The sequence below is a fragment of the Salmo salar genome, chromosome ssa15, assembly GCF_905237065.1.
Source record: "Salmo salar chromosome ssa15, Ssal_v3.1, whole genome shotgun sequence".
Classification (NCBI taxonomy): Eukaryota; Metazoa; Chordata; class Actinopteri; order Salmoniformes; family Salmonidae; genus Salmo; species Salmo salar.
In genome coordinates, this window is record NC_059456.1 from 70240545 (window position 1) to 70261262 (window position 20718).

General features: G+C 39.3%; 23 non-coding genes across 23 annotated transcripts; all 23 read left to right on the plus strand.

Annotated features, from left to right (window-relative positions):
* Positions 1-336: 336 nt before the first annotated feature.
* trnap-ugg (transfer RNA proline (anticodon UGG)) lies at positions 337-408 on the plus strand. Its single transcript has one exon. It is a non-coding gene; the product is annotated as a tRNA-Pro (tRNA).
* A 1639-nt stretch (positions 409-2047) lies between these two features.
* trnap-cgg (transfer RNA proline (anticodon CGG)) lies at positions 2048-2119 on the plus strand. Its single transcript has one exon. It is a non-coding gene; the product is annotated as a tRNA-Pro (tRNA).
* A 489-nt stretch (positions 2120-2608) lies between these two features.
* On the plus strand, positions 2609-2680 carry trnap-ugg (transfer RNA proline (anticodon UGG)). Its single transcript has one exon. It is a non-coding gene; the product is annotated as a tRNA-Pro (tRNA).
* Positions 2681-3363: 683 nt separating this feature from the next.
* trnap-cgg (transfer RNA proline (anticodon CGG)) lies at positions 3364-3435 on the plus strand. Its single transcript has one exon. It is a non-coding gene; the product is annotated as a tRNA-Pro (tRNA).
* A 2199-nt stretch (positions 3436-5634) lies between these two features.
* trnap-cgg (transfer RNA proline (anticodon CGG)) lies at positions 5635-5706 on the plus strand. Its single transcript has one exon. It is a non-coding gene; the product is annotated as a tRNA-Pro (tRNA).
* Positions 5707-6974: 1268 nt separating this feature from the next.
* Positions 6975-7046, plus strand: trnap-cgg (transfer RNA proline (anticodon CGG)). The gene has a single exon. It is a non-coding gene; the product is annotated as a tRNA-Pro (tRNA).
* A 486-nt stretch (positions 7047-7532) lies between these two features.
* Positions 7533-7604, plus strand: trnap-ugg (transfer RNA proline (anticodon UGG)). The gene has a single exon. It is a non-coding gene; the product is annotated as a tRNA-Pro (tRNA).
* Positions 7605-8104: 500 nt separating this feature from the next.
* trnap-cgg (transfer RNA proline (anticodon CGG)) lies at positions 8105-8176 on the plus strand. The gene has a single exon. It is a non-coding gene; the product is annotated as a tRNA-Pro (tRNA).
* Positions 8177-8665: 489 nt separating this feature from the next.
* trnap-ugg (transfer RNA proline (anticodon UGG)) lies at positions 8666-8737 on the plus strand. The gene has a single exon. It is a non-coding gene; the product is annotated as a tRNA-Pro (tRNA).
* Positions 8738-9238: 501 nt separating this feature from the next.
* On the plus strand, positions 9239-9310 carry trnap-cgg (transfer RNA proline (anticodon CGG)). The gene has a single exon. It is a non-coding gene; the product is annotated as a tRNA-Pro (tRNA).
* Positions 9311-10372: 1062 nt separating this feature from the next.
* On the plus strand, positions 10373-10444 carry trnap-cgg (transfer RNA proline (anticodon CGG)). The gene has a single exon. It is a non-coding gene; the product is annotated as a tRNA-Pro (tRNA).
* A 490-nt stretch (positions 10445-10934) lies between these two features.
* On the plus strand, positions 10935-11006 carry trnap-ugg (transfer RNA proline (anticodon UGG)). Its single transcript has one exon. It is a non-coding gene; the product is annotated as a tRNA-Pro (tRNA).
* Positions 11007-11507: 501 nt separating this feature from the next.
* trnap-cgg (transfer RNA proline (anticodon CGG)) lies at positions 11508-11579 on the plus strand. The gene has a single exon. It is a non-coding gene; the product is annotated as a tRNA-Pro (tRNA).
* Positions 11580-12068: 489 nt separating this feature from the next.
* On the plus strand, positions 12069-12140 carry trnap-ugg (transfer RNA proline (anticodon UGG)). Its single transcript has one exon. It is a non-coding gene; the product is annotated as a tRNA-Pro (tRNA).
* A 474-nt stretch (positions 12141-12614) lies between these two features.
* On the plus strand, positions 12615-12686 carry trnap-cgg (transfer RNA proline (anticodon CGG)). Its single transcript has one exon. It is a non-coding gene; the product is annotated as a tRNA-Pro (tRNA).
* Positions 12687-14881: 2195 nt separating this feature from the next.
* Positions 14882-14953, plus strand: trnap-cgg (transfer RNA proline (anticodon CGG)). Its single transcript has one exon. It is a non-coding gene; the product is annotated as a tRNA-Pro (tRNA).
* A 1252-nt stretch (positions 14954-16205) lies between these two features.
* Positions 16206-16277, plus strand: trnap-ugg (transfer RNA proline (anticodon UGG)). The gene has a single exon. It is a non-coding gene; the product is annotated as a tRNA-Pro (tRNA).
* Positions 16278-16778: 501 nt separating this feature from the next.
* Positions 16779-16850, plus strand: trnap-cgg (transfer RNA proline (anticodon CGG)). The gene has a single exon. It is a non-coding gene; the product is annotated as a tRNA-Pro (tRNA).
* A 489-nt stretch (positions 16851-17339) lies between these two features.
* Positions 17340-17411, plus strand: trnap-ugg (transfer RNA proline (anticodon UGG)). Its single transcript has one exon. It is a non-coding gene; the product is annotated as a tRNA-Pro (tRNA).
* Positions 17412-17899: 488 nt separating this feature from the next.
* Positions 17900-17971, plus strand: trnap-ugg (transfer RNA proline (anticodon UGG)). Its single transcript has one exon. It is a non-coding gene; the product is annotated as a tRNA-Pro (tRNA).
* Positions 17972-19032: 1061 nt separating this feature from the next.
* On the plus strand, positions 19033-19104 carry trnap-ugg (transfer RNA proline (anticodon UGG)). Its single transcript has one exon. It is a non-coding gene; the product is annotated as a tRNA-Pro (tRNA).
* Positions 19105-19607: 503 nt separating this feature from the next.
* On the plus strand, positions 19608-19680 carry trnap-cgg (transfer RNA proline (anticodon CGG)). Its single transcript has one exon. It is a non-coding gene; the product is annotated as a tRNA-Pro (tRNA).
* A 490-nt stretch (positions 19681-20170) lies between these two features.
* trnap-ugg (transfer RNA proline (anticodon UGG)) lies at positions 20171-20242 on the plus strand. Its single transcript has one exon. It is a non-coding gene; the product is annotated as a tRNA-Pro (tRNA).
* Positions 20243-20718: the final 476 nt, after the last annotated feature.

Here is a 20718-nt window from a genome sequence, read left to right on the forward strand (position 1 = left end):
GATTGGTTTCTGCTACAAATCTTGGATCAACCCGCGATTACAAAGTTCAGAAACGTAAATAATGTTTTCTCATCCAAAAAAAAAAAGTTTCCTGTAGAGACCCATTGGCTGTTACCCGTATTTAAGAGAAACAGCTGAAATGGGCTCCTTTTTCTCTGTGTATGATTCTTGCTTCGAGTGCGATTGGTGTCTGATACAAATCTTGGATGAACCCGCTATTTCAAAGGTCAGACACGTAAATAAAGTCATCTCATCCATAAAAAAAGCTTCCTGTAGAGACAGATTGGCTGTAACCCGTCATCTTTTATCAGTAATGCCTTACTTACATTAGAAAGTGGCTCGTTGGTCTAGGGGTATGATTCTCGCTTTGGGTGCAAGAGGTCCCGGGTTCAAATCCCGGACGAGCCCTTTAAAACAGACCAGTGAAAGTGAAAACCTTCAAAAGAATTATCTGATTGTGGATTTACTGAAACACAGAGAATGCTAAATTTAGGAGAAGCATTGAAATGGGCTCTTTTCACTCTGTGTATGATTCTCGCTTAGAGTGCGATTGGTGTCTGCTACAAATCTTGGATGAAGCAGCTATTTCAAAGTTCGGAAACGTAAATCAATTCTTCTCATCCATAAAATAAAAGTTTCCTGTAGAGATGGATTGGCTGTTACCCGTATTTAAGAGAAATAGATTAAATCGTATTTAAGAGAAACAGATGAAATGGGCTCCTTTTTCTCTGTGTATGATTCTCGCTTTGAGTGCGATTGGTGTCTGCTACAAATCTTGGATGAACCCGCTATTACAAAGGTCAGACACGTAAATAAAGTCATTTCATCCATAAAAAAAAAGTTTCCGGAAGAGACAGATTGGCTTTTACCCGTCGTATTTTATCAGTAATGCCTTATTTACATTAGCAAGTGGCTCGTTGGTCTAGGGGTATGATTTTCGCTTCGGGTGTGAGAGGTCCCGGGTTCAAATCCCGGTTGAGCCCTTTAAAAAGGACCAATCATAGTGAAAACCTTCAAAAGAATTCTCCAAATGTGGTTTTACTGAAACACAGACAATGCTAAATTTAAGCACTTCTTAAGAGAAGCAGCTGAAATGTGCTTCTTTTTCTCTGTGTATGATTCTCACTTAGAGTGCGATTGGTGTCTGCTCCAAATCTTGGATGAACCCGCTATTACAAAGTTCAGAAACGTAAATAATGTCTTCTCATCCGTAAAAAAAAAAAAGGTTCCTGTAGAGACCCATTGGCTGTTACCCGTATTTAAGAGAAACAGCTGAAATGGGCTCCTTTTTCTCTGTGTATGATTCTTGCTTCGAGTGCGATTGGTGTCTGATACAAATCTTGGATGAACCTGCTATTTCAAAGGTCAGACACGTAAATAAAGTCATCTTATCCATAAAAAAAAGTTTCCTGTAGAGACAGATTGGCTGTAACCCGTCATCTTTTATCAGTAATGCCTTACTTACATTAGAAAGTGGCTCATTGGTCTAGGGGTATGATTCTCGCTTTGCGTGCAAGTGGTCCCGGGTTCAAATCCCGGACGAGCCTTTAAAACGGACCAGTGAAAGTGAAAACCTTCAAAATAATTATCTGAATGTGGATTTACTGAAACACAGCGAATGCTAAATTTAGGAGAAGCATCTGAAATGGGCTCTTTTCACTCTGTGTATGATTCTCGCTTAGAGTGCGATTGGTGTCTGCTACAAATCTTGGATGAAGCAGCTATTTCAAAGTTCGGAAACGTAAATAAATTCTTCTCATCCATAAAATAAAAGTTTCCTGTAGAGATGGATTTGCTGTTACCCGTATTTAAGAGAAATAGATGAAATCGTATTTAAGAGAAACAGATGAAATGGGCTCCTTTTCTCTGAGTATGATTCTCGCATCGAGTGCGATTGGTGTCTGCTACAAATCTTGGATGAACCCGCTATTACAAAGGTCAGACACGTAAATAAAGTCATTTCATCCATAAAAAAAAGTTTCCTGAAGAGACAGATTGGCTTTTACCTGTCGTTTTTATTAGTAATGCCTTATTTACATTAGCAAGTGGCTCGTTGGTCTAGGGGTATGATTCTCGCTTCGGGTGTGAGAGGTCCCGGGTTCAAATCCCGGACGAGCCCTTTAAAAAGGACCAATCATATTGAAAACCTTCAAAAGAATTCTCCAAATGTGTTTTTACTGAAACACAGCCAATGATAAATTTAAGCACTTCTTAAGAGAAGCAGCTGAAATGTGCTCCTTTTTCTCTGTGTATGATTCTCACTTAGAGTGCGATTGGTGTCTACTACAAATCTTGGATGAACCCGCTATTACAAAGTTCAGAAACGTAAATAATGTCTTCTCATCCGTAAAAAAAAAGTTTCCTGTAGAGACCCATTGGCTGTTACCCGTATTTAAGAGAAACAGCTGAAATGGGCTCCTTTTTCTCTGTGTATGATTCTTGCTTCGAGTGCGATTGGTGTCTGATACAAATCTTGGATGAACCTGCTATTTCAAAGGTCAGACACGTAAATAAAGTCATCTTATCCATAAAAAAAAGTTTCCTGTAGAGACAGATTGGCTATAACCCGTCATCTTTTATCAGTAATGCCTTATTTACATTAGAAAGTGGCTCGTTGGTCTAGGGGTATGATTCTCGCTTTGGGTGCAAGAGGTCCCGGGTTCAAATCCCGGACGAGCCCTTTAAAAAGGACCAGTGAAAGCGAAAACCTTACAAGAATTATCAGAATGTGGATTTAGTGAAACACAGCGAATGCTAAATTTAGGAGAATCATCTGAAATGGGCTCCTTTTACTCTGTGTATGATTCTCACTTAGAGTGCGATTGGAGTCTGCTACAAATCTTGGATGAAGCCGCTATTTCAAAGTTCGGAAACGTAAATAAATTCTTCTCATCTGTAAAATAAAAGTTTCCTGTAGAGATGGATTGGCTGTTACCCGTATGTAAGAGAAATAGATTAAATAGTATTTAAGAGAAACAGATGAAATTGGCTCCTTTTTCTCTGTGTATGATTCTCGCTTTGAGTTCGATTGGTGTCTGCTACAAATCTTGGATTAACCCGCTATTACAAAGTTCAGAAACGTAAATAATGTCTTCTCATCCGTAAAAAAAAAGGTTCCTGTTGAGACCCATTGGCTGTTACCCGTATTTAAGAGAAACAGCTGAAATGGGCTCCTTTTTCTCTGTGTATGATTCTTGCTTCGAGTGCGATTGGTGTCTGATACAAATCTTGGATGAACCTGCTATTTCAAAGGTCAGACACGTAAATAAAGTCATCTCATCCATAAAAAAAAGTTTCCTGTAGAGACAGATTGGCTGTTACCCGTCATATTTTATCAGTAATGCCTTATTTACATTAGCAAGTGGCTCGTTGGTCTAGGGGTATGATTCTCGCTTCGGGTGTGAGAGGTCCCGGGTTCAAATCCCGGTTGAGCCCTTTAAAAAGGACCAATCATAGTGAAAACCTTCAAAAGAATTCTCCAAATGTGGTTTTACTGAAACACAGCCAATGCTAAATTTAAGCACTTTTTAAGAGAAGCAGCTGAAATGTGCTCCTTTTTCTCTGTGTATGATTCTCACTTAGAGTGCGATTGGTGTCTGCTCCAAATCTTGGATGAACCCGCTATTACAAAGTTCAGAAACGTAAATAATGTCTTCTCATCCGTAAAAAAAAGGTTCCTGTAGAGACCCATTGGCTGTTACCCGTATTTAAGAGAAACAGCTGAAATGGGCTCCTTTTTCTCTGTGTATGATTCTTGCTTCGAGTGCGATTGGTGTCTGATACAAATCTTGGATGAACCTGCTATTTCAAAGGTCAGACACGTAAATAAAGTCATCTTATCCATAATAAAAAGTTTCCTGTAGAGACAGATTGGCTGTTACCCGTCATCTTTTATCAGTAATGCCTTACGTACGTTAGAAAGTGGCTCGTTGGTCTAGGGGTATGTTTCTCGCTTTGGATGCAAGAGGTCCCGGGTTCAAATCCTGGACGAACCCTTTAAAAAGGACCAGTGAAAGTGAAAACCTTCAATAGAATTATCTGAATGTGAATTTACTGAAACACAGCGAATGCTAAATTTAGGAGAATCATCTGAAATGGGCTCCTTTTACTCTGTGTATGATTCTCGCTTAGAGTGCGATTGGTCTCTGCTACAAATCTTGGATGAAGCCGCTATTTCAATGTTCGGAAACGTAAATAAATTCTTCTCATCCGTAAAATAAAAGTTTCCTGTAGAGATGGATTGGCTGTTACCCGTATTTAAGAGAAATAGATGAAATCGTATTTAAGAGAAACAGCTGAAATGGGCTCCTTTTTCTCTGTGTATGATTCTTGCTTCGAGTGCGATTGGTGTCTGATACAAATCTTGGATAAACCTGCTATTTCAAAGGTCAGACACGTAAATAAAGTCATTTCATCCATAAAAAAAAGTTTCCTGTAGAGACAGATTGGCTGTTACCCGTCATCTTTTATCAGTAATGCCTTAGTTACATTAGCAAGTGGCTCGTTGGTCTAGGGGTATGATTTTCGCTTCGGGTGTGAGAGGTCCCGGGTTCAAATCCCGGTTGAGCCCTTTAAAAAGGACCAATCATAGTGAAAACCTTCAAAAGAATTCTCCAAATGTGGTTTTACTGAAACACAGCCAACGCTAAATTTAAGCACTTTTTAAGAGAAGCAGCTGAAATGTGCTCCTTTTTCTCTGTGTATGATTCTCACTTAGAGTGCGATTGGTGTCTGCTCCAAATCTTGGATGAACCCGCTATTACAAAGTTCAGAAACGTAAATAATGTCTTCTCATCCGTAAAAAAAAAAGGTTCCTGTAGAGACCCATTGGCTGTTACCCGTATTTAAGAGAAACAGCTGAAATGGGCTCCTTTTTCTCTGTGTATGATTCTTGCTTCGAGTGCGATTGGTGTCTGATACAAATCTTGGATAAACCTGCTATTTCAAAGGTCAGACACGTAAATAAAGTCATTTCATCCATAAAAAAAAGTTTCCTGTAGAGACAGATTGGCTGTTACCCGTCATCTTTTATCAGTAATGCCTTATTCACATTAGAAAGTGGCTCGTTGGTCTAGGGGTATGATTCTCGCTTTGGGTGCAAGAGGTCCCGGGTTCAAATCCTAGACGAGCCCTTTGAAAAGGACCAGTGAAAGTGAAAACCTTCAACAGAATTATCTGAATGTGGATTTACTGAAACACAGCGAATGCTAAATTTAGGAGAAACATCTGATATGGTCTCCTTTTACTCTGTGTATGATTCTCGCTTAGAGTGCGATTGGTGTCTGCTACAAATCTTGGATGAAGCCGCTATTTCAAAGTTCGGAAACGTAAATAAATTCTTCTCATCTGTAAAATAAAAGTTTCCTGTAGAGATGGATTGGCTGTTACCCGTATTTAAGAGAAATAGATGAAATCGTATTTAAGAGAAACAGATGAAATGGGTTCCTTTTTCTCTGTGTATGATTCTCGCTTTGAGTGCGATTGGTGTCTGCTACAAATCTTGGATAAACCCGCTATTACAAAGGTCAGACACGTAAATAAAGTCATTTCATCCATAAAAAAAGTTTCCTGTAGAGACAGATTGGCTTTTACCTGTCATTTTTATTCAGTAATGCCTTAGTTACATTAGCAAGTGGCTCGTTGGTCTAGGGGTATGATTTTCGCTTCGGGTGTGAGAGGTCCCGGGTTCAAATCCCGGACGAGCCCTTTAAAAAGGACCAATCATAGTGAAAACCTTCAAAAGAATTCTCCAAATGTGGTTTTACTGAAACACAGCCAATGCTAAATTTAAGCACTTTTTAAGAGAAGCAGCTGAAATGTGCTCCTTTTTCTCTGTGTATGATTCTCACTTAGAGTGCGATTGGTGTCTGCTGCAAATCTTGGATGAACCCGCTATTACAAAGTTCAGAAACGTAAATAATGTCTTCTCATCCGTAAAAAAAAGGTTCCTGTAGAGACCCATTGGCTGTTACCCGTATTTAAGAGAAACAGCTGATATGGTCTCCTTTTTCTCTGTGTATGATTCTTGCTTCGAGTGCGATTGGAGTCTGATACAAATCTTGGATGAAGCCGCTATTTCAAAGTTCGGAAACGTAAATAAATTCTTCTCATCTGTAAAATAAAAGTTTCCTGTAGAGATGGATTGGCTGTTACCCGTATTTAAGAGAAATAGATGAAATCGTATTTAAGAGAAACAGATGAAATGGGTTCCTTTTTCTCTGTGTATGATTCTCGCTTTGAGTGCGATTGGTGTCTGATACAAATCTTGGATGAACCTGCTATTTCAAAGGTCAGACACGTAAATAAAGTCATCTCATCCATAAAAAAAAGTTTCCTGTAGAGACAGATTGGCTGTAACCCGTCATCTTTTATCAGTAATGCCTTACTTACATTAGAAAGTGGCTCGTTGGTCTAGGGGTATGATTCTCGCTTTGGGTGTAAGAGGTCCCGGGTTCAAATCCTGGACGAGCCCTTTAAAAAGGACCAGTCAAAGTGAAAACCTTCAAAAGAATTATCTGAATGTGGATTTACTGAAACACAGCGAATGCTAAATTTAGGAGAAGCATCTGAAATGGGCTCTTTTCACTCTGTGTATGATTCTCGCTTAGAGTGCGATTGGTGTCTGCTACAAATCTTGGATGAAGCCGCTATTTCAAAGTTCGGAAACGTAAATAAATTCTTCTCATCCGTAAAATAAAAGTTTCCTGTAGAGATGGATTGGCTGTTACCCGTATTTAAGAGAAATAGATGAAATCGTATTTAAGAGAAACAGATGAAATGGGCTCCTTTTTCTCTGAGTATGATTCTCGCATCGAGTGCGATTGGTGTCTGCTACAAATCTTGGATGAACCCGCTATTACAAAGGTCAGACACGTAAATAAAGTCATTTCATCCATAAAAAAAAGTTTCCTGAAGAGACAGATTGGCTTTTACCTGTCGTTTTTATTAGTAATGCCTTATTTACATTAGCAAGTGGCTCGTTGGTCTAGGGGTATGATTCTCGCTTCGGGTGTGAGAGGTCCCGGTTTCAAATCCCGGACGAGCCCTTTAAAAAGGACCAATCATATTGAAAACCTTCAAAAGAATTCTCCAAATGTGGTTTTACTGAAACACAGCCAACGCTAAATTTAAGCACTTCTTAAGAGAAGCAGCTGAAATGTGCTCCTTTTTCTCTGTGTATGATTCTCACTTAGAGTGCGATTGGTGTCTGCTACAAATCTTGGATGAACCCGCTATTACAAAGTTCAGAAACGTAAATAATGTCTTCTCATCCGTAAAAAAAGTTTCCTGTAGAGACCCATTGGCTGTTACCCGTATTTAAGAGAAACAGCTGAAATGGGCTCCTTTTTCTCTGTGTATGATTCTTGCTTCGAGTGCGATTGGTGTCTGATACAAATCTTGGATAAACCTGCTATTTCAAAGGTCAGACACGTAAATAAAGTCATCTCATCCATAAAAAAAGTTTCCTGTAGAGACAGATTGGCTATAACCCGTCATCTTTTATCAGTAATGCCTTATTTACATTAGAAAGTGGCTCGTTGGTCTAGGGGTATGATTCTCGCTTTGGGTGCAAGAGGTCCCGGGTTCAAATCCCGGACGAGCCCTTTAAAAAGGACCAGTGAAAGCGAAAACCTTCAACAGAATTATCAGAATGTGGATTTAGTGAAACACAGCGAATGCTAAATTTAGGAGAATCATCTGAAATGGGCTCCTTTTACTCTGTGTATGATTCTCACTTAGAGTGCGATTGGAGTCTGCTACAAATCTTGGATGAAGCCGCTATTTCAAAGTTCGGAAACGTAAATAAATTCTTCTCATCCGTAAAATAAAAGTTTCCTGTAGAGATGGATTGGCTGTTACCCGTATTTAAGAGAAATAGATGAAATCGTATTTAAGAGAAACAGCTGAAATGGGCTCCTTTTTCTCTGTGTATGATTCTCGCTTCGAGTGCGATTGGTGTCTGATACAAATCTTGGATGAACCCGCTATTACAAAGGTCAGACACGTAAATAAAGTCATTTCATCCATAAAAAAAAGTTTCCTGAAGAGACAGATTGGCTTTTACCTGTCGTTTTTTTAGTAATGCATATTTACATTAGCAAGTGGCTCGTTGGTCTAGGGGTATGATTCTCGCTTCGGGTGTGAGAGGTCCCGGGTTCAAATCCCGGACGAGCCCTTTAAAAAGGACCAATCATAGTGAAAACCTTCAAAAGAATTCTCCAAATGTGGTTTTACTGAAACACAGCCAATGCTAAATTTAAGCACTTTTTAAGAGAAGCAGCTGAAATGTGCTCCTTTTTCTCTGTGTATGATTCTCACTTAGAGTGCGATTGGTGTCTGCTACAAATCTTGGATGAACCCGCTATTACAAAGTTCAGAAACGTAAATAATGTCTTCTCATCCGTAAAAAAAAAGGTTCCTGTAGAGACCCATTGGCTGTTACCCGTATTTAAGAGAAACAGCTGAAATGGGCTCCTTTTTCTCTGTGTATGATTCTTGCTTCGAGTGCGATTGGTGTCTGATACAAATCTTGGATAAACCTGCTATTTCAAAGGTCAGACACGTAAATAAAGTCATCTCATCCATAAAAAAAAGTTTCCTGTAGAGACAGATTGGCTGTTACCCGTAATCTTTTATCAGTAATGCCTTATTTACATTAGGAAGTGGCTTGTTGGTCTAGCGGTATGATTCTCGCTTTGGGTGCAAGAGGTCCCGGGTTCAAATCCTGGACGAGCCCTTTAAAAAGGACCAGTGAAAGTGAAAACCTTCAAAAGAATTATCTGAATGTGGATTTACTGAAACACAGCGAATGCTAAATTTAGGAGAAGCATCTGAAATGGGCTCTTTTCACTCTGTGTATGATTCTCGCTTAGAGTGCGATTGGTGTCTGCTACAAATCTTGGATGAAGCCGCTATTTCAAAGTTCGGAAACGTAAATAAATTCTTCTCATCCGTAAAATAAAAGTTTCCTGTAGAGATGGATTGGCTGTTACCCGTATTTAAGAGAAATAGATGAAATCGTATTTAAGAGAAACAGATGAAATGGGCTCCTTTTTCTCTGAGTATGATTCTCGCATCGAGTGCGATTGGTGTCTGCTACAAATCTTGGATGAACCCGCTATTACAAAGGTCAGACACGTAAATAAAGTCATTTCATCCATAAAAAAAAGTTTCCTGAAGAGACAGATTGGCTTTTACCCGTCATTTTTTTAGTAATGCCTTATTTACATTAGCAAGTGGCTCGTTGGTCTAGGGGTATGATTCTCGCTTCGGGTGTGAGAGGTCCCGGTTTCAAATCCCGGACGAGCCCTTTAAAAAGGACCAATCATAGTGAAAACCTTCAAAAGAATTCTCCAAATGTGGTTTTACTGAAACACAGCCAACGCTAAATTTAAGCACTTTTTAAGAGAAGCAGCTGAAATGTGCTCCTTTTTCTCTGTGTATGATTCTCACTTAGAGTGCGATTGGTGTCTGCTACAAATCTTGGATGAACCCGCTATTACAAAGTTCAGAAACGTAAATAATGTCTTCTCATCCGTACAAAAAAAAGTTTCCTGTAGAGACCCATTGGCTGTTACCCGTATTTAAGAGAAACAGCTGAAATGGGCTCCTTTTTCTCTGTGTATGATTCTTGCTTCGAGTGCGATTGGTGTCTGATACAAATCTTGGATAAACCTGCTATTTCAAAGGTCAGACACGTAAATAAAGTCATCTCATCCATAAAAAAAAGTTTCCTGTAGAGACAGATTGGCTGTTACCCGTCATCTTTTATCAGTAATGCCTTACTTAAATTACAAAGTGGCTCGGTGGTCTAGGGGTATGATTCTCGCTTTGGATGCAAGAGGTCCCGGGTTCAAATCCCGGACGACCCCTTTAAAAAGGACCAGTGAAAGTGAAAACCTTCAACAGAATTATCTGAATGTGGATTTAATGAAACACAGCGAATGCTAAATTTAGGAGAATCATCTGAAATGGGCTCCTTTTACTCTGTGTATGATTCTCGCTTAGAGTGCGATTGGTGTCTGCTACAAATCTTGGATGAAGCCGATATTTCAAAGTTCGGAAACGTAAATAAATTCTTCTCATCTGTAAAATAAAAGTTTCCTGTAGAGATGGATTGGCTGTTACCCGTATTTAAGAGAAATAGATGAAATCGTATTTAAGAGAAACAGATGAAATGGGCTCCTTTTTCTCTGTGTATGATTCTCGCTTCGAGTGCGATTGGTGTCTGCTACAAATCTTGGATGAACCCGCTATTACAAAGGTCAGACACGTAAATAAAGTCATTTCATCCATAAAAAAAAGTTTCCTGAAGAGACCTATTGGCTTTTACCTGTCGTTTTTTTAGTAATGCATATTTACATTAGCAAGTGGCTCGTTGGTCTAGGGGTATGATTCTCACTTCGGGTGTGAGAGGTCCCGGGTTCAAATCCCGGACGAGCCCTTTTAAAAAGGACCAATCATAGTGAAAACCTTCAAAAGAATTCTCCAAATGTGGTTTTACTGAAACACAGCCAATGCTAAATTTAAGCACTTCTTAAGAGAAGCAGCTGAAATGTGCTCCTTTTTCTCTGTGTATGATTCTCACTTAGAGTGCGATTGGTGTCTGCTACAAATCTTGGATTAACCCGCTATTACAAAGTTCGGAAACGTAAATAATGTCTTCTCATCCGTAAAAAAAAAGGTTCCTGTAGAGACCCATTGGCTGTTACCCGTATTTAAGAGAAACAGCTGAAATGGGCTCCTTTTTCTCTGTGTATGATTCTTGCTTCGAGTGCGATTGGTGTCTGATACAAATCTTGGATGAACCTGCTATTTCAAAGGTCAGACACGTAAATAAAGTCATCTTATCCATAAAAAAAAGTTTCCTGTAGAGACAGATTGGCTATAACCCGTCATCTTTTATCAGTAATGCCTTATTTACATTAGAAAGTGGCTCGTTGGTCTAGGGGTATGATTCTCGCTTTGGGTGCAAGAGGTCCCGGGTTCAAATCCCGGACGAGCCCTTTAAAAAGGACCAGTGAAAGCGAAAACCTTACAAGAATTATCAGAATGTGGATTTAGTGAAACACAGCGAATGCTAAATTTAGGAGAATCATCTGAAATGGGCTCCTTTTACTCTGTGTATGATTCTCGCTTAGAGTGCGATTGGTGTCTGCTACAAATCTTGGATGAAGCCGCTATTTCAAAGTTCGGAAACGTAAATAAATTCTTCTCATCTGTAAAATAAAAGTTTCCTGTAGAGATGGATTGGCTGTTACCCGTATTTAAGAGAAATAGATTAAATCGTATTTAAGAGAAACAGATGAAATGGGCTCCTTTTTCTCTGTGTATGATTCTCGCTTTGAGTGCGATTGGTGTCTGCTACAAATCTTGGATGAACCCGCTATTACAAAGGTCAGACACGTAAATAAAGTCATTTCATCCATAAAAAAAAGTTTCCTGAAGAGACAGACTGGCTTTTACCTGTCGTTTTTATTAGTAATGCCTTATTTACATCAGCAAGTGGCTCGTTGGTCTAGGGGTATGATTCTCGCTTCGGGTGTGAGAGGTCCCGGGTTCAAATCCCGGACGAGCCCTTTAAAAAGGACCAATCATAGTGAAAACCTTCAAAAGAATTCTCCAAATGTGGTTTTACTGAAACACAGACAATGATAAATTTAAGCACTTCTTAAGAGAAGCAGCTGAAATGTGCTCCTTTTTCTCTGTGTATGATTCTCACTTAGAGTGCGATTGGTGTCTGCTACAAATCTTGGATGAACCCGCTATTAAAAACTTCAGAAACGTAAATAATGTCTTCTCATCCGTAAAAAAAAAGGTTCCTGTTGAGACCCATTGGCTGTTACCCGTATTTAAGAGAAACAGCTGAAATGGGCTCCTTTTTCTCTGTGTATGATTCTTGCTTCGAGTGCGATTGGTGTCTGATACAAATCTTGGATGAACCTGCTATTTCAAAGGTCAGACACGTAAATAAAGTCATCTTATCCATAAAAAAAAGTTTCCTGTAGAGACAGATTGGCTGTTACCCGTCATCTTTTATCAGTAATGCCTTACTTACATTAGAAAGTGGCTCGTTGGTCTAGGGGTATGATTCTCGCTTTGGGTGCAAGAGTTCCCGGGTTCAAATCCCGGACGAGCCCTTTAAAAAGGACCAGTGAAAGTGAAAACCTTCAAAAGAATTATCTGAATGTGGATTTACTGAAACACAGCGAATGCTAAATTTAGGAGAAGCATCTGAAATGGGCTCTTTTCACTCTGTGTATGATTCTCGCTTAGAGTGCGATTGGTGTCTGCTACAAATCTTGGATGAAGCAGCTATTTCAAAGTTCGGAAACGTAAATAAATTCTTCTCATCCGTAAAATAAAAGTTTCCTGTAGAGATGGATTGGCTGTTACCCGTATTTAAGAGAAACAGATGAAATGGGCTCCTTTTTCTCTGAGTATGATTCTCGCTTGAGTGCGATTGGTGTCTGCTACAAATCTTGGATGAACCCGCTATTACAAAGGTCAGACACGTAAATAAAGTCATTTCATCCATAAAAAAAAGTTTCCTGAAGAGACAGATTGGCTTTTACCTGTCGTTTTTTTAGTAATGCATATTTACATTAGCAAGTGGCTCGTTGGTCTAGGGGTATGATTCTCGCTTCGGGTGTGAGAGGTCCCGGTTTCAAATCCCGGACGAGCCCTTTAAAAAGGACCAATCATAGTGAAAACCTTCAAAAGAATTCTCCAAATGTGGTTTTACTGAAACACAGCCAACGCTAAATTTAAGCACTTTTTAAGAGAAGCAGCTGAAATGTGCTCCTTTTTCTCTGTGTATGATTCTCACTTAGAGTGCGATTGGTGTCTGCTACAAATCTTGGATGAACCCGCTATTACAAAGTTCAGAAACGTAAATAATGTCTTCTCATCCGTAAAAAAAAAGGTTCCTGTAGAGACCCATTGGCTGTTACCCGTATTTAAGAGAAACAGCTGAAATGGGCTCCTTTTTCTCTGTGTATGATTCTTGCTTCGAGTGCGATTGGTGTCTGATACAAATCTTGGATAAACCTGCTATTTCAAAGGTCAGACACGTAAATAAAGTCATCTCATCCATAAAAAAAAGTTTCCTGTTGAGACAGATTGGCTGTTACCCGTCATCTTTTATCAGTAATGCCTTATTTACATTAGAAAGTGGCTCGTTGGTCTAGGGGTATGATTCTCGCTTTGGGTGCAAGAGGTCCCGGGTTCAAATCCCTGACGACCCCTTTAAAAAGGACCAGTGAAAGTGAAAACCTTCAACAGAATTATCTGAATGTGGATTTAATGAAACACAGCGAATGCTAAATTTAGGAGAATCATCTGAAATGGGCTCCTTTTACTCTGTGTATGATTCTCGCTTAGAGTGCGATTGGTGTCTGCTACAACTCTTGGATGAAGCCGCTATTTCAAAGTTCGGAAACGTAAATAAATTCTTCTCATCTGTAAAATAAAAGTTTCCTGTAGAGATGGATTGGCTGTTACCCGTATTTAAGAGAAATAGATGAAATCGTATTTAAGAGAAACAGATGAAATGGGCTCCTTTTTCTCTGAGTATGATTCTCGCATCGAGTGTGATTGGTGTCTGCTACATATCTTGGATGAACCCGCTATTACAAAGGTCAGACACGTAAATAAAGTCATTTCATCCATAAAAAAAAGTTTCCTGAAGAGACAGATTGGCTTTTACCTGTCGTTTTTTTAGTAATGCCTTATTTACATTAGCAAGTGGCTCGTTGGTCTAGGGGTATGATTCAAGCTTCGGGTGTGAGAGGTCCCGGTTTCAAATCCCGGACGAGCCCTTTAAAAAGGACCAATCATAGTGAAAACCTTCAAAAGAATTCTCCAAATGTGGTTTTACTGAAACACAGCCAATGCTAAATTTAAGCACTTTTTAAGAGAAGCAGCTGAAATGTGCTCCTTTTTCTCTGTGTATGATTCTCACTTAGAGTGCGATTGGTGTCTGCTACAAATCTTGGATGAACCCGCTATTACAAAGTTCAGAAACGTAAATAATGTCTTCTCATCCGTAAAAAAAGTTTCCTGTAGAGACCCATTGGCTGTTACCCGTATTTAAGAGAAACAGCTGAAATGGGCTCCTTTTTCTCTGTGTATGATTCTTGCTTCGAGTGCGATAGGTGTCTGATACAAATCTTGGATGAACCTGCTATTTCAAAGGTCAGACACGTAAATAAAGTCATCTCATCCATAAAAAAAAGTTTCCTGTAGAGACAGATTGGCTGTTACCCGTCATCTTTTATCAGTAATGCCTTACTTACATTAGAAAGTGGCTCGTTGGTCTAGGGGTATGATTCTCGCTTTGGGTGCAAGAGTTCCCGGGTTCAAATCCTGGACGAGCCCTTTAAAAAGGACCAGTGAAAGTGAAAACCTTCAAAAGAATTATCTGAATGTGGATTTACTGAAACACAGCGAATGCTAAATTTAGGAGAAGCATCTGAAATGGGCTCTTTTCACTCTGTGTATGATTCTCGCTTAGAGTGCGATTGGTGTCTGCTACAAATCTTGGATGAAGCAGCTATTTCAAAGTTCGGAAACGTAAATAAATTCTTCTCATCCATAAAATAAAAGTTTCCTGTAGAGATGGATTGGCTGTTACCCGTATTTAAGAGAAATAGATGAAATCGTATTTAAGAGAAACAGATGAAATGGGCTCCTTTTTCTCTGAGTATGATTCTAGCATCGAGTGCGATTGGTGTCTGCTACAAATCTTGGATGAACCCGCTATTACAAAGGTCAGACACGTAAATAAAGTCATTTCATCCATAAAAAAAAGTTTCCTGAAGAGACAGATTGGCTTTTACCTGTCGTTTTTATTAGTAATGCCTTATTTACATTAGCAAGTGGCTCGTTGGTCTAGGGGTATGATTCTCGCTTCGGGTGTGAGAGGTCCCGGGTTCAAATCCCGGACGAGCCCTTTAAAAAGGACCAATCATAGTGAAAACCTTCAAAAGAATTCTCCAAATGTTGTTTCACTGAAACACAGCCAATGCTAAATTTAAGCACTTCTTAAGAGAAGCAGCTGAAATGTGCTCCTTTTTCTCTGTGTATGATTCTCACTTAGAGTGCGATTGGTGTCTGCTACAAATCTTGGATTAACCCGCTATTACAAAGTTCGGAAACGTAAATAATGTCTTCTCATCCGTAAAAAAAAGTTTCCTGTAGAGACCCATTGGCTGTTACCCGTATTTAAGAGAAACAGCTGAAATGGGCTCCTTTTTCTCTGTGTATGATTCTCGCTTCGAGTGCGATTGGTGTCTGCTACAAATCTTGGATGAAGCCGCTATTTCAAAGTTCGGAAACGTAAATAAATTCTTCTCATCCGTAAAATAAAAGTTTCCTGTAGAGATGGATTGGCTGTTACCCGTATTTAAGAGAAATAGATGAAATCGTATTTAAGAGAAACAGATGAAATGGGCTCCTTTTTCTCTGAGTATGATTCTCGCATCGAGTGTGATTGGTGTCTGCTACATATCTTGGATGAACCCGCTATTACAAAGGTCAGACACGTAAATAAAGTCATTTCATCCATAAAAAAAAGTTTCCTGAAGAGACAGATTGGCTTTTACCCGTCGTTTTTTTAGTAATGACTTATTTACATTAGCAAGTGGCTCGTTGGTCTAGGGGTATGATTCAAGCTTCGGGTGTGAGAGGTCCCGGTTTCAAATCCCGGACGAGCCCTTTAAAAAGGACCAATCATAGTGAAAACCTTCAAAAGAATTCTCCAAATGTGGTTTTACTGAAACACAGCCAATGCTAAATTTAAGCACTTTTTAAGAGAAGCAGCTGAAATGTGCTCCTTTTTCTCTGTGTATGATTCTCACTTAGAGTGCGATTGGTGACTGCTACAAATCTTGGATCAACCCGCTATTACAAAGTTCAGAAACGTAAATAATGTCTTCTCATCCGTAAAAAAAAGTTTCCTGTAGAGACCCATTGGCTGTTACCCGTATTTAAGAGAAACAGCTGAAATGGGCTCCTTTTTCTCTGTGTATGATTCTTGCTTCGAGTGCGATTGGTGTCTGATACAAATCTTGGATGAACCTGCTATTTCAAAGGTCAGACACGTAAATAAAGTCATCTTATCCATAAAAAAAAGTTTCCTGTAGAGACAGATTGGCTGTAACCCGTCATCTTTTATCAGTAATGCCTTACTTACATTAGAAAGTGGCTCGTTGGTCTAGGGGTATGATTCTCGCTTTGGGTGCAAGAGGTCCCGGGTTCAAATCCCGGACGAGCCCTTTAAAACGGACCAGTGAAAGTGAAAACCTTCAAAAGAATTATCTGAATGTGGATTTACTGAAACACAGCGAATGCTAAATTTAGGAGAAGCATCTGAAATGGGCTCTTTTCACTCTGTGTATGATTCTCGCTTAGAGTGCGATTGGTGTCTGCTACAAATCTTGGATGAAGCAGCTATTTCAAAGTTCGAAACGTAAATAAATTCTTCTCATCCATAAAATAAAAGTTTCCTGTAGAGATGGATTGGCTGTTACCCGTATTTAAGAGAAATAGATGAAATCGTATTTAAGAGAAACAGATGAAATGGGCTCCTTTTTCTCTGAGTATGATTCTAGCATCGAGTGCGATTGGTGTCTGCTACAAATCTTGGATGAACCCGCTATTACAAAGGTCAGACACGTAAATAAAGTCATTTCATCCATAAAAAAAAGTTTCCTGAAGAGACAGATTGGCTTTTACCTGTCGTTTTTATTAGTAATGCCTTATTTACATTAGCAAGTGGCTCGTTGGTCTAGGGATATGATTCTCGCTTCGGGTGTGAGAGGTCCCGGGTTCAAATCCCGGACGAGCCCTTTAAAAAGGACCAATCATAGTGAAAACCTTCAAAAGAATTCTCCAAATGTTGTTTCACTGAAACACAGACAATGCTAAATTTAAGCACTTCTGAAGAGAAGCAGCTGAAATGTGCTCCTTTTTCTCTGTGTATGATTCTCACTTAGAGTGCGATTGGTGTCTGCTACAAATCTTGGATGAACCCGCGATTACAAAGTTCAGAAACGTAAATAATGTCTTCTCATCCGTAAAAAAAAAGTTTCCTGTAGAGACCCATTGGCTGTTACCCGTATTTAAGAGAAACAGCTGAAATGGGCTCCTTTTTCTCTGTGTATGATTCTTGCTTCTAGTGCGATTGGTGTCTGATACAAATCTTGGATGAACCTGCTATTTCAAAGGTCAGACACGTAAATAAAGTCATCTTATCCATAAAAAAAAGTTTCCTGTAGAGACAGATTGGCTGTAACCCGTCATCTTTTATCAGTAATGCCTTACTTACATTAGAAAGTGGCTCGTTGGTCTAGGGGTATGATTCTCGCTTTGGGTGCAAGAGGTCCCGGGTTCAAATCCCGGACGAGCCCTTTAAAAAGGACCAATCATAGTGAAAACCTTCAAAAGAATTCTCCAAATGTGGTTTTACTGAAACACAGACAATGATAAATTTAAGCACTTTTTAAGAGAAGCAGCTGAAATGTGCTCCTTTTTCTCTGTGTATGATTCTCACTTAGAGTGCGATTGGTGACTGCTACAAATCTTGGATCAACCCGCTATTACAAAGTTCAGAAACGTAAATAATGTCTTCTCATCCGTAAAAAAAAGTTTCCTGTAGAGACCCATTGGCTGTTACCCGTATTTAAGAGAAACAGCTGAAATGGGCTCCTTTTTCTCTGTGTATGATTCTTGCTTCGAGTGCGATTGGTGTCTGATACAAATCTTGGATGAACCTGCTATTTCAAAGGTCAGACACGTAAATAAAGTCATCTTATCCATAAAAAAAAGTTTCCTGTAGAGACAGATTGGCTGTTACCCGTCATCTTTTATCAGTAATGCCTTACTTAGATTAGAAAGTGGCTCGTTGGTCTAGGGGTATGATTCTCGCTTTGGGTGCAAGAGTTCCCGGGTTCAAATCCCGGACGAGCCCTTTAAAAAGGACCAGTGAAAGTGAAAACCTTCAAAAGAATTATCTGAATGTGGATTTACTGAAACACAGCGAATGCTAAATTTAGGAGAAGCATCTGAAATGGGCTCTTTTCACTCTGTGTATGATTCTCGCTTAGAGTGCGATTGGTGTCTGCTACAAATCTTGGATGAAGCAGCTATTTCAAAGTTCGGAAACGTAAATAAATTATTCTCATCCGTAAAATAAAAGTTTCCTGTAGAGATGGATTGGCTGTTACCCGTATTTAAGAGAAATAGATGAAATCGTATTTAAGAGAAACAGATGAAATGGGCTCCTTTTTCTCTGAGTATGATTCTCGCATCGAGTGTGATTGGTGTCTGCTACATATCTTGGATGAACCCGCTATTACAAAGGTCAGACACGTAAATAAAGTCATTTCATCCATAAAAAAAAGTTTCCTGAAGAGACAGATTGGCTTTTACCTGTCGTTTTTTTAGTAATGACTTATTTACATTAGCAAGTGGCTCGTTGGTCTAGGGGTATGATTCAAGCTTCGGGTGTGAGAGGTCCCGGTTTCAAATCCCGGACGAGCCCTTTAAAAAGGACCAATCATAGTGAAAACCTTCAAAAGAATTCTCCAAATGTGGTTTTACTGAAACACAGCCAATGCTAAATTTAAGCACTTTTTAAGAGAAGCAGCTGAAATGTGCTCCTTTTTCTCTGTGTATGATTCTCACTTAGAGTGCGATTGGTGTCTGCTACAAATCTTGGATCAACCCGCTATTACAAAGTTCAGAAACGTAAATAATGTCTTCTCATCCGTAAAAAAAAGTTTCCTGTAGAGACCCATTGGCTGTTACCCGTATTTAAGAGAAACAGCTGAAATGGGCTCCTTTTTCTCTGTGTATGATTCTTGCTTCGAGTGCGATTGGTGTCTGATACAAATCTTGGATGAACCTGCTATTTCAAAGGTCAGACACGTAAATAAAGTCATCTTATCCATAAAAAAAAGTTTCCTGTAGAGACAGATTGGCTGTAACCCGTCATCTTTTATCAGTAATGCCTTACTTACATTAGAAAGTGGCTCGTTGGTCTAGGGGTATGATTCTCGCTTTGGGTGCAAGAGGTCCCGGGTTCAAATCCCGGACGAGCCCTTTAAAACGGACCAGTGAAAGTGAAAACCTTCAAAAGAATTATCTGAATGTGGATTTACTGAAACACAGCGAATGCTAAATTTAGGAGAAGCATCTGAAATGGGCTCTTTTCACTCTGTGTATGATTCTCGCTTAGAGTGCGATTGGTGTCTGCTACAAATCTTGGATGAAGCAGCTATTTCAAAGTTCGGAAACGTAAATAAATTCTTCTCATCCATAAAATAAAAGTTTCCTGTAGAGATGGATTGGCTGTTACCCGTATTTAAGAGAAATAGATGAAATCGTATTTAAGAGAAACAGATGAAATGGGCTCCTTTTTCTCTGAGTATGATTCTAGCATCGAGTGCGATTGGTGTCTGCTACAAATCTTGGATGAACCCGCTATTACAAAGGTCAGACACGTAAATAAAGTCATTTCATCCATAAAAAAAAAGTTTCCGGAAGAGACAGATTGGCTTTTACCTGTCGTTTTTATTAGTAATGCCTTATTTACATTAGCAAGTGGCTCGTTGGTCTAGGGGATATGATTCTCGCTTCGGGTGTGAGAGGTCCCGGGTTCAAATCCCGGACGAGCCCTTTAAAAAGGACCAATCATAGTGAAAACCTTCAAAAGAATTCTCCAAATGTTGTTTCACTGAAACACAGACAATGCTAAATTTAAGCACTTCTGAAGAGAAGCAGCTGAAATGTGCTCCTTTTTCTCTGTGTATGATTCTCACTTAGAGTGCGATTGGTGTCTGCTACAAATCTTGGATGAACCCGCGATTACAAAGTTCAGAAACGTAAATAATGTCTTCTCATCCGTAAAAAAAAAAGTTTCCTGTAGAGACCCATTGGCTGTTACCCGTATTTAAGAGAAACAGCTGAAATGGGCTCCTTTTTCTCTGTGTATGATTCTTGCTTCGAGTGCGATTGGTGTCTGATACAAATCTTGGATGAACCTGCTATTTCAAAGGTCAGACACGTAAATAAAGTCATCTTATCCATAAAAAAAAGTTTCCTGTAGAGACAGATTGGCTGTAACCCGTCATCTTTTATCAGTAATGCCTTACTTAGATTAGAAAGTGGCTCGTTGGTCTAGGGGTATGATTCTCGCTTTGGGTGCAAGAGTTCCCGGGTTCAAATCCCGGACGAGCCCTTTAAAAAGGACCAGTGAAAGTGAAAACCTTCAAAAGAATTATCTGAATGTGGATTTACTGAAACACAGCGAATGCTAAATTTAGGAGAAGCATCTGAAATGGGCTCTTTTCACTCTGTGTATGATTCTCGCTTAGAGTGCGATTGGTGTCTGCTACAAATCTTGGATGAAGCAGCTATTTCAAAGTTCGGAAACGTAAATAAATTCTTCTCATCCATAAAATAAAAGTTTCCTGTAGAGATGGATTGGCTGTTACCCGTATTTAAGAGAAATAGATGAAATCGTATTTAAGAGAAACAGATGAAATGGGCTCCTTTTTCTCTGAGTATGATTCTCGCATCGAGTGCGATTGGTGTCTGCTACAAATCTTGGATGACCCGCTATTACAAAGGTCAGACACGTAAATAAAGTCATTTCATCCATAAAAAAAAAGTTTCCTGAAGAGACAGATTGGCTTTTACCTGTCGTTTTTATTA